Genomic DNA, 10448 nt, shown 5'->3' with positions numbered 1-10448 from the left:
AATACCCACAAACAGCAATGTGATAATGACCAACTGATCTGATTGAGGGGCAAATATTGATCACAACACAAGGGAGAATTGCTCTTCACTTGTTTGAAATTGCAGCATGGGATCTTTTACATTCACCCAAACATGCAGACCAGGTCTTGGTTTAACATCACACCTGAAAGGCAGCACCTTCAACACCCTCAGTACTGCACTGGAGTGTCAGCTGTGAAATCTGAACCCAGAAGCTTGTGATTTCGAGGTGAGTGTGACCAACTGAGCCACAGCTTTTACCTGAGTCTCAATCCTTCTACCAACAATTTCTATCGGGTCTGTCACGACCCCTCATGATTGTGAACACCTCTCTCAAATCTCCTCTCTGAAGAGAACAACCCCAGCTTCTCCAATCTATCCACATAACTGAAATCCTAACCACATGTTTCAGAAATCGATTTTTCCTCAAGTTCCTTCTGGTTTTGTGAGTCACCTTAAATCTATAACCTTCGGTTATTGACCTTTCAGCAGTTAGAAACAGTTCCTCAGTATTTACTCTACCTCAAACCTTCAAGGAAGCTCTGCAAAGTAACTGAAAATCAAGTTGTCAGAAGTGGAATTTAAACACATGCCTCCAGTGAAAGCTGCAACCTGAACAGAGAAGCTGAAACCGCTCAGTCACCTCAACTGTTCAGACCTTTTTGACCTCGTCCGCACTTCTGTACTTTGAAAGGTTCACTCAGTTCAGGAACTTGTTCAATGTTGCTGGAATGCTCAGTGACTGGGATATTAACTCCCCCGGGTTTTCCTGAGCTTGTTCTCGGTGTATGGGGATGTTTATCCTGGGCTGTGGAATCTTGCATCCCTGTAATGGACATTAACCCACTGATTGAATCTGTATTCACTGCTTTCCACTGGTGCTGGGTAATTGCAGAGTGTGGGGCCGGAATGTTGCTGCTTGTCCCGGCCTCACTAACTCTGGGAAAGAGTGAATAATTGATGCATCTGTTTCTGTATCTGAAATGTGACTTCGATCTGCTGTTATTAACCGAGGCAGCGCTGCAGAAGGATACGTTAATAATCTCTCACTAATCAACTGCAAACAGTCAGAATGTGTAACTTTGAGCAGCGCTTTCTGCACCGTCAGGGCTGGAAAGTTGAGGGAGGGAGAGACACTGTCAGTATCTGAGTGCATACAGCACTGTACAGAGAAAGAGCCAATATACCGGGGCTGAGACACAGTGAATCTTTTCACATTTAATCACAATAATATCCACAGTCAGTAGCTGAAAATGATGAAAAACCGAATAGCAAGAGCAAAATTAAGAAATGTAAGTAATTATAGATTAGCTGATCAGCTTTCACTGTGTTCCCTGGTAGTCTACTGTTTTATATTCAATGCTGTTTCCACTGTGGCCAGGGAATGATTTCTTCTCAAAGGCTGAACATTAACAAAACTGCTTGTAATTTAAAATCTTTTAAAAGTCATTCCATGGAGCGAATGGGGCAAAGTCAAATAACTGCACCAATTATAGGAGAGCTGGTTGGTGATGACGTGGATGTGTCTGCAGTGTGCAGGACCAGACTGTTTCTATAGATTCACAATGAATGTTCCATCTTTATTTATAACAGTAAAACTGATAGTGGACAATGGCTATTCTGGTTCCAGCAACCTGAAGCTTTAACTCATTAACACCCTACTTTAGGGTAATTTAGAAAGCACAACATGCAGCTCTGTCAGTTAGTATGTTTGTTTGTTAACCCACAATTTGATGGTTCAAGCACATAAATGGATGAGGCTTTATTAACTTAAACTCTTCTACATCTGCTATATTACTCTTGCTGTTGCTTTTTCAAAGATAAGGTTCATCAAGTCTTTCTTTATGAAATCCATGCTGACTGTTTTATTATTTTTCATTTCCATCTGTATTTTCTACTTTGGAGGATTACAGGATATTATCATTTTTTAAATTCATTCATGGGAGGTGGGTGTCGCTGGCTAGGCCAGCATTAATTATCCATCCCTAATTGCCTTGAGAAGGTGGTGCTGAGCTGCCTTCTTGAACCACTGCAGACCATGTGCTGCTGTTATGAAGAGAGTTCCAGGATTTTGACCCAGCAACAGTGAAGGAACGGTGATACAGTTACAATTCAGGATGGTGTGTGGCTTGGAGGGGAACTTGCAGGTTGTGGTGTTCCCATGCATCTGCTGCCCTTGTCCTTCTAGGTGATAAAGGTCGCGGGTTTGGAAGGTGCTGTCTCAGGTGCCTTGGCACATTGCTGCAGTGCATCTTGTGGATGGTACACACTGCTGCCACTGTGTGCCAGTGATGGAGGGCATGAATGTTGTAAATGGGGTGCCAATCAAGCGGGCTGCTTTGTCCTGTTGAGTTTCTTGAGTATTGTTGGAGCTGCACCCAGCCAGACAAGTGGAGAGTATTCCATCATACCCCTGACTAATGTCCAGGCTTTGGGGAGTCAGGAGGTGAGTTACTTGCCGCAGGATTCATAGTCTCTGACCTGCTCTTGTAGCCATAATATTTATATGGCTACTGCAGTTCAGTTTCTGCTCAATGGTAACCCCCAGGTTGTTGAGAGTGGGAGATTCAGCGATGGTAATGCCATTGAATGTCAAAGGGAGATGGTTAGATTCTCTCTTGTTTGGGATGGTCATTGTCTGGCAGTTGTGTGGTGAGAATCTTATACATCTTTATTGTAGGGTACTCTATTGTACTGTTGAGTGACTACACTTTAAAAGTCCTTCCTTCATTGGCTGTAAAAGGGTTTGCCATGTTCTGTGGTCGTGAAATGCAAGTCTTGCTTTTTCCATTGTTATCAGTGTCATTGTGATCAAAAGATAGGATTCATGAGCACAAAGTTTAAATCAATTTTGATTAAAATAATGTAAAAGCATCTATATTTTTGCACTGTACTTAATAATCTCCATCTTCCTATCCTTACCAAGTACAATGTCTTTGACCCTGAAATTGATTCCACAATCGCAGTCCCTCAGACAATTTCAGCTCAGTTCTGATGAAAGGTCACAGATTTGAAAAGTTAACTCTGTCTCTCTCTCCACAGATGCTGCCAGACCTGCTGAGTATTTCCAGCATTTTCTGTTTTTATTTCAGATTTCCAGTATCAGCAGTATTTTGCTTCTGTGTTACTTTGAAAGTTGAAACTGACCCACCTGTCTACAATTCACACTGGGGTCTCCCATGAAATGATTCTGTATAATGTTGATGTAATGAATACAGACTCCGAGCACAGAGCGTCCTGTGGGGAATTGGGGATATGAAAACCAGCAGACTCTGCAGGAATTTCCACTGGGAGCACAAATTCACAAAATCTACCTTTTATATATCGATTCATTTTGATTGTCCTTCTGGAAAATTATTTTGAAGCAATTTAAACATCAACCCACAGCTCCATGACTGGGTCAATTATGAGGTCATCCTCTGACAGGTCATGTGACAGCTGGAGCCACAAGACATCAGAACCAGATTTGTGACTGGATTAAAACCCGGAATCCTGTCCCAATGGCTTTTCAAATAAAGCTGTTGCTGTTTGAAAACACAGCAGTTCAACTTTCTGCCTGACCATGAGGGGAGCGAGGGAGAAATTTACAAAACTAAATCCTTTTACAAAATAGTTCAAAAACCATTCACTGAAAAATCATGTGAGGACTCATATGCAGTAGAGAAACAAGCAGAATACAGAAAGTACAGAGGAGAGCTGAAAAAGGAAATGAGATCAGCAAGAGAATGTATGAGAAAAGATTAGCAGGTCACATAACTGGGAACACTGAAGTCTTTTACCAACATATGGACAGTCAATGAAAGGGTGGGTCAATAAGGAGATCCTGTGGAGGCAGAGGGTGTGGCTGAGGTACTAATTAAGTACATTTCATCTGTCATCACAAAACAAACGGGTGCTGCAAATGTCACAGTAAAGGAGGAGGAAGTGGAGAATTTGTAGGGGATGAAAATAGTTAAAGAGGAGACAATTACAAGGTTTGCAGTGCTCACAGTAGAAAAGTCACCCGGTCTGGATGGGCTGCATCCTGGGTTGCTGAGGGAAGTCAGGGTGGAAATAGCAGAGACTCGAACCACAATCTTTCAATCCTCCTTGAATGTGGGAATGATGCCAGAGGACTGGAGGATGGAGGTAAGCTTGGGTAGTTCGATCTCAGTTTAACTTGACCATTTTTATCATGTATCCATTGTCATAACTAACAACGTTAAGAAAGCCATTTTATAATGAACACATGACCAAAGGAACCATTTTGTGTTCAGTACTAACGTTTATATCCTGTATAATTAATGAGTAGCTACCCATCCTGAAACAGATGATTGTAAACGTAATGAACCTTGATTGAGTTATAATTAATGAATCAATAAACATTTTAGAGAGAATGGGTTTTCATTTAAAGTTAGTTCAATCTAATTACTGTGAGTTTCTGGGTCTGTGTGGGAAAGGACAGTTTCAGCTAAATGTATTCAAACAATGGACCTTTCTCGGACCCCTGATAAAACCCATGGTATGGTACATCGTGACCTTCAAGAGTCTAGATTTAATGAACAGGAAACTTGTTTCAGATCAGATTGGGAGACAGTGTGAAACCACTCCATTGTACTCTTGTCTGAGATTCTGAGGACAGGTGACTGTTAGTGGAAGACATTATTAAGAACCAATTAAATGTACCTCGCAACAGCTAGGACCAATTATTATTTTACATGGTGGTGTGATGGCCATCCAGGGGTTAAAAGTAGAGATCTTGTAAGGTTTCAGTGTGCAGGAACACTAGAAGATCTCAGGGGTAAAGACTCAGATCATCAACCAAGTTCTCCATCTGACGAGGGATCTAGACTGGACAAAGAGGACCGTGACACTCTGAGACCAAGCTCGACCAGTCCCCAGAGCTGTAAAGTTATATTCCCCAAGTTTGTTAAGTATAATTTTACTTTCAATTATTAAGTACTATTTTACTCTCAATAAAAGTTCTGGACTTATTAATCAAGTATCCTGTTGCTTTAATTGGTTAAAGTCATGCCCAAAGTGATTGTCTGCAATAGACTTTTCAGAATTAAAAGATAAGTCTGCAAGGGTTGTGAATATTACAGCCCTGTTTAAAAAGAGAGATAAACCCAGGAACTACAGACCAATTAGCCTAATGTCGGTGGTGGGGAAGCTTTTAGAGACAATTATCCAGGAGGAAATTAACTGTCACTTGGTAGAACATGGGCTGATAAATGACAGCCAGTACAGATTGGTTAACAGAAGATTGTGTCTGAAATAATTAATGAATTAATTTCTTTGATGAAGTTTCAGAGAGAGTTGACGAGGGTGGTGAGGTTAATGGTACGTGTCTGGACGTCAAAATTGTGTTTGAAAAGGTACAATAAACTAGACTTGGGGCAGCACAATGGCACAGTGGTTGGCACTGCAACCTCACAGTTCTCGCAACCCAGGTTCAGTTCTGGGTACTGCCTGTGCAGAGTTTGCAAGTTCTCCCTGTGACTGTGTGTTTCTGCTGGGTGCTCCGGTTTCCTCCCACAAGCAAAGACTGCAGGTTGATAGGTAAACTGGCTGTTGTAAATTGCTCCTCGTGTAGGTAAGAGAATGGTGGGGATGTTATAGGGAATATGGGATTATGGTGTAGGATTACTATAAATGGGTGGTGGTTGGTCAGCACAGACTCAGTGGGCCGTTGGGCCTGTTTCAGTTTTGCATCTCTCTATGACTTGCTAACAAAATTCAAGCAGATGGGATTAAAGGGGCAGTGGCAGTGTGGATCCAAAATTGGCTGCAGGGTAAAAAGTAGGGTGAATGCTTGTTTTTCAGAATGGAGGGAGTAATACAGTAATGTCCTTGTTGTTGCAATATGTTCAATGTCAGACCCCGAGCTGTCCGAGGGATGGGGCAATTTGTGATGTTCCTGTGGTTGCAATATTTGTAGTGTCTGACCTTGATCTGTCACAGGGACGTGGCATTTATGAGGTCCCTGTGGGGTGCTGTTTGTTTGGTGTATCACACTGACCTGTCCCAGAGAACGGGAATGTTGTGATGTCCTTGTGGGTTGCAATCTGTTCAGTGTCTGACTCTGATCTGTACCAGAGATGGGGCAGTGTGTGATATCCTTGTGCATGTCATACAGGCCCACTGGTGTGTGGTTCCATCCTGATGCCAAGAAACAGAGCCCCATCTCTGGGCAAAAAGTCTCACTTCTCAAGGGGTGTCTGGAGAAGACACAGTGGCGCAGTGGTTAGCACCGCAGCCTCACACCTCTAGTGACCCGCGTTCGATTCTGGGTACTGCCTGTGCAGAGTTTACAAGTTCTCCCTGTGACTGCGTGAGTTTCTGCCGGGTGCTCTGGTTTCCTCCCACAGCCAAAGACTTGCAAGTTGACAGGTAAATTGGCCATTGTAAATTGCCCCTAGTGTAGGTAGGTGGTAGGGGAATTGAGGGGATGTGGTAGGAATATGGGATTAATGTCGGATTAGTATAAATGGGTGGTTGATGGTTGGTACAGACTCGGTGGGCTGGAAGGACCTGTTTCAGTACTGTATCTCTAAATAAATAAATAAGAAGGCTGAGGCAGTAAACCTGGACAGTAAATCCGGAGTGGAGTCCTGGGGGCGGTTACCTGTGACTTATCAGGCAGTTTTCCAGCAACTCCTGCAACAGAACTGGTAACAAACAGTACTGGTTTTTCCTTTCCTTTGGACAATACGAGCAATGCTGAGAGGGGGTCCTGATGCTCACGGTCTCCATACTGTTTGCCCAGGCCTGTGCCCGAGAGAGGACACTCCAGCTTCGTGGTTAAACATGAGCACAACCCGGGAATAAACAGTTACTGATTATAAGCTCTCATTCAATTGGTGTAGAGTATGAGCGCCAGGGGTTACTTCGGACAGTGGGAGAGCTCTTAGTGTCTCATTGGATAGCTACCATTCACTCCAAGCTGGGCAGCCCCCAGTCAGTTAGGTGCTGTGAAGCCACGACCTGCTTGCTTCAATGGGTGCTTGGAGCTTGGAGAGTCATCTCTCAACAGACGGATTGATAATCTATGCACCAAGAAAAACAAACTCAACAAAGAAGACACCAGTCCTTCGCATCACAAGCTGGAATGTGAGGACCATGTGTCCTGGCCTTACCGACAACCTTCTGCAGGTTGATGACACACACAAGACAGCTGTGAATGCTCAATGTGGACATTGCTGTGCTGCAAGAAACTAGACTCGTTCAAAGTGGATCCCTCAAAGAGAAACACTACACCTTCTTCTGGCAGGGGAAAGCCCAAGAGGCAACTCGTGAGCATGGAGTGGGTTTCACAGTAAAATACACGCCACTTCAAATGAGTGAACCACCCACAGTAGGCTCAGAGAGACTTCTTACTTGTCAACAAGTGTGGGCCCAGTTAATCTCATGTGCATCTATGTCCCGACACTCACCTCCACCCCAGATGTCAAGGATCAATTCTATGTGACACTTGACACTGCCATCAGTAGAATTCCCAGCACTGAGGGACTGTACCTTCTAGGAGACTTCAACACAAGCTTGGGTACAGACTACACAGCTTTGCCAATGTGCATAGAGCACCAGGGGATTGGCAAGATGAGTGAAAATGGACAGAGGTTGCTGGAGCTATGCTGTCACCATGGATTCTGTGTGATGAACAGCTACTTCCAGGTCAAGCTGTGCTACAAGGTGTCCTGGAGACATCCGAGATCATGCCATTGGCACCAGCTAGACCTTATCTTCACCAGACATAACACCCTCAGCAGTGTCCTCATCACTCGCAGCTATCACAGCGCTGACTGTGACACTGAGCACTCCCTGGTGTGTAACAAGGTCAGGCTTCAGCCAAGGAAGCTTCATCCATCCATGATAAAAGCTCGTCTTCTGATCAACACTTGCCGAACCACTGATCCAGAAAGGACCCAGGAGTTCCTCAACATCCTCGATCAGGCTCTTTCAGACAACAATGCTCAAGGCCTCAGTGCAGTGTCAAAGTGGAATCATCTGCACACCACCATCTATAACTCTGCACTCACTGTGTATAGGAGAAGAGATGGGAGGAATGCTGACTGGTTTGAGGCTTATTGGACTGAAATGGAGTCAGTTACTGCAACTAAGAGGAGAGCCCTCATGAACTACAAACAAGTCCCCAGCAAACAACATTTAAATGCTCTCAGAGCTGCCAGAAACAAGTCTCTGCAGACTGCTCGGCACTGCACCAATCAATACTGGTTAAAACTCTGCTGATGAATCCGGGGATGCTATGTTTGAAGGAATTAAGAAAGCAATGGGCCAAGTAGTAACTAAATCAGCACCTGTTGAAGACAAAGAGAGGGGTGATCATCACTGAACCTAACAAGCAGATGGAAAGGTGAGTGGAGCATTATCTTGAACTCTACATAACGGAGAACATTGTCATTGAAGTAGCTCTCAGTGCCATTCCAGACTTCCCTGTCATGGAGGAACTGGACAGTGAGCCCACCATAGTCCAGCTCAACAAGGGCTCAAAACATGCGTGATGCAAACATTGTCACCTTGTACAAAATTAAGGGGGATCGCAGTGACTGCAGCAATTATCGGAGCCAGCTACTCAGTTCCACTCACCTGCTCGATCCCTTTCCTCCTGCAAGTTCCTTTGCTTCAGGTATCCATCCAATTTCCTTTTCAAATCATTGATTGTCTCTACTTCCACCACACTCGTGGGTCAGGACATTACCACTCACAGCATAAAAAAATTCCACCTCAGCCAAGGATGGGAAATATTTATATCTTCTCTATTTAGCTTATTCCCTATCTCTACGAGAATAGAATGGCAGTCAACATGAAAGGGAACCCAAAAATCTTCGAGCAGTATATAAATAATAAGCAGGTAGTCAGCGGTGAAGTGGGCCCCATTAGGGACAAAGAGGGTAATATATACTTAGAGCTGCTGGGCAATGTTAATCTAGTTAATAAGTACCTTGTATCAATGATCACTAAGGAAGTGGAATTTGACAAAATATCAGGAGAAGTGGAGAGTGTAGAGGCAATGGAGAGGGTACAAATTGAGAGAGGGAGGTACTGAAAAGGCTGGTTATGCTTCAGGAAGATAAATTACCTGGTCCGGATGGCTTTCATCCCAGATTGCGAAAGGAAATGTGGATGCAGATAACAGAAAGGCTTGCTATAATCTTCCAAGCTTCCCTGGATACGGGGGAGGTGTCAGAGGATTAAACAGTTGCAAATGTGACACCCTTATTCAAGAAAGGGTGTAAGGACAGTCCGGCTAACAACAGGCCAGTTAGATTAACAGCAGTGGTGGGTAAGGTTTTAGAAAGAACAATCAGGGAAAAAATCAACAGTCACTTGTAGAGGTTTGAGTTAATTAAGGAGAGTGAGCATGGATTTATACATGGGAGTTCATGCTTGACTAATCTAACTGCATTTTTTGATGAACTAACAGAGCAGGTTTATGAAGGGAATGCAGTGGATGTTCTTTATATGGATTTTAAGAAACGACACATAAAAGGTGATTAACAACATTGAGGTTCATGGAATAGGAGGGTCAGTGTCCAATTGGATAGAAAATTGGCTTAAGGACAGAAAACAGCAAGTCGCAATAAATGATTCATTCTCAGACTGGAAGGTTGTCGACAGTGCTGTTCCCCAAGGGTCACGTTTGGAACCACTGCTTTTTACTTGCGACAGATAAATGACTTGGATCTTGGAATATAGAGTAGAATCTCAAAATATGCCGATAACACAAAACTTGGAGAAGTGGCAAACAGTGAGGATGAAATGAACCACCTGCAACAAGACAGTGATAGGCTAGCAGAATGGGCAGACAGGTGCAGATGGATTTTAATAGTGACTAGTGTGAGGTGATGCATTTTAGCAGAAGGAATAGGGAGAGGCAATATATACTTAATGGCACAGTTCTAAAGAGTGTGCAGGAATAGAGGGACCTGTTCACTGAACAATGAACAACGTGAACAATTACTTCTTGTTGTGTGCTCTCAGATTTGTCACCTTCACTGTACTGGAGTGAGGTGACATCTACTGGCAGGAAGCAAGAACTGCAATCAAGCAGCAGAAATTCCATCGTCTGTCAGGGTGAAAGAAACATTGCAATTTGAGGAAATAGTGAATGGGTTTGATTGGGTTGGTGGAGACATGGTTCCACTTGTGGTGGAGTCCAAAGCAAAGGCCAGAAATATAAAATTGTCATTATTAAAAGATATGAGGAATTCATGATAAATGTATTTAGGTAGTGAGTGGGTGAAATCTAGATAAAATAGAAAGTGAGATTGGGTGGACAGAAGCAGTGTGAAAGGATGGCTCAAACAAAAGGTAAACGCCCTGAAAGGTGAACTCTGTTTCTCTCTCCACAGATGCTGCCAGAGTTTCTGAACATTTCCAACACTTTCTGTTTTTATTTCAGAATTTGCAAGATGTTGCTTTGCTCTGAA

The sequence above is a fragment of the Heterodontus francisci genome, unplaced genomic scaffold (genome assembly GCF_036365525.1).
Source record: "Heterodontus francisci isolate sHetFra1 unplaced genomic scaffold, sHetFra1.hap1 HAP1_SCAFFOLD_704, whole genome shotgun sequence".
Taxonomy (NCBI): Eukaryota; Metazoa; Chordata; class Chondrichthyes; order Heterodontiformes; family Heterodontidae; genus Heterodontus; species Heterodontus francisci.
Note: the sequence above shows the minus strand (reverse complement) of the source record.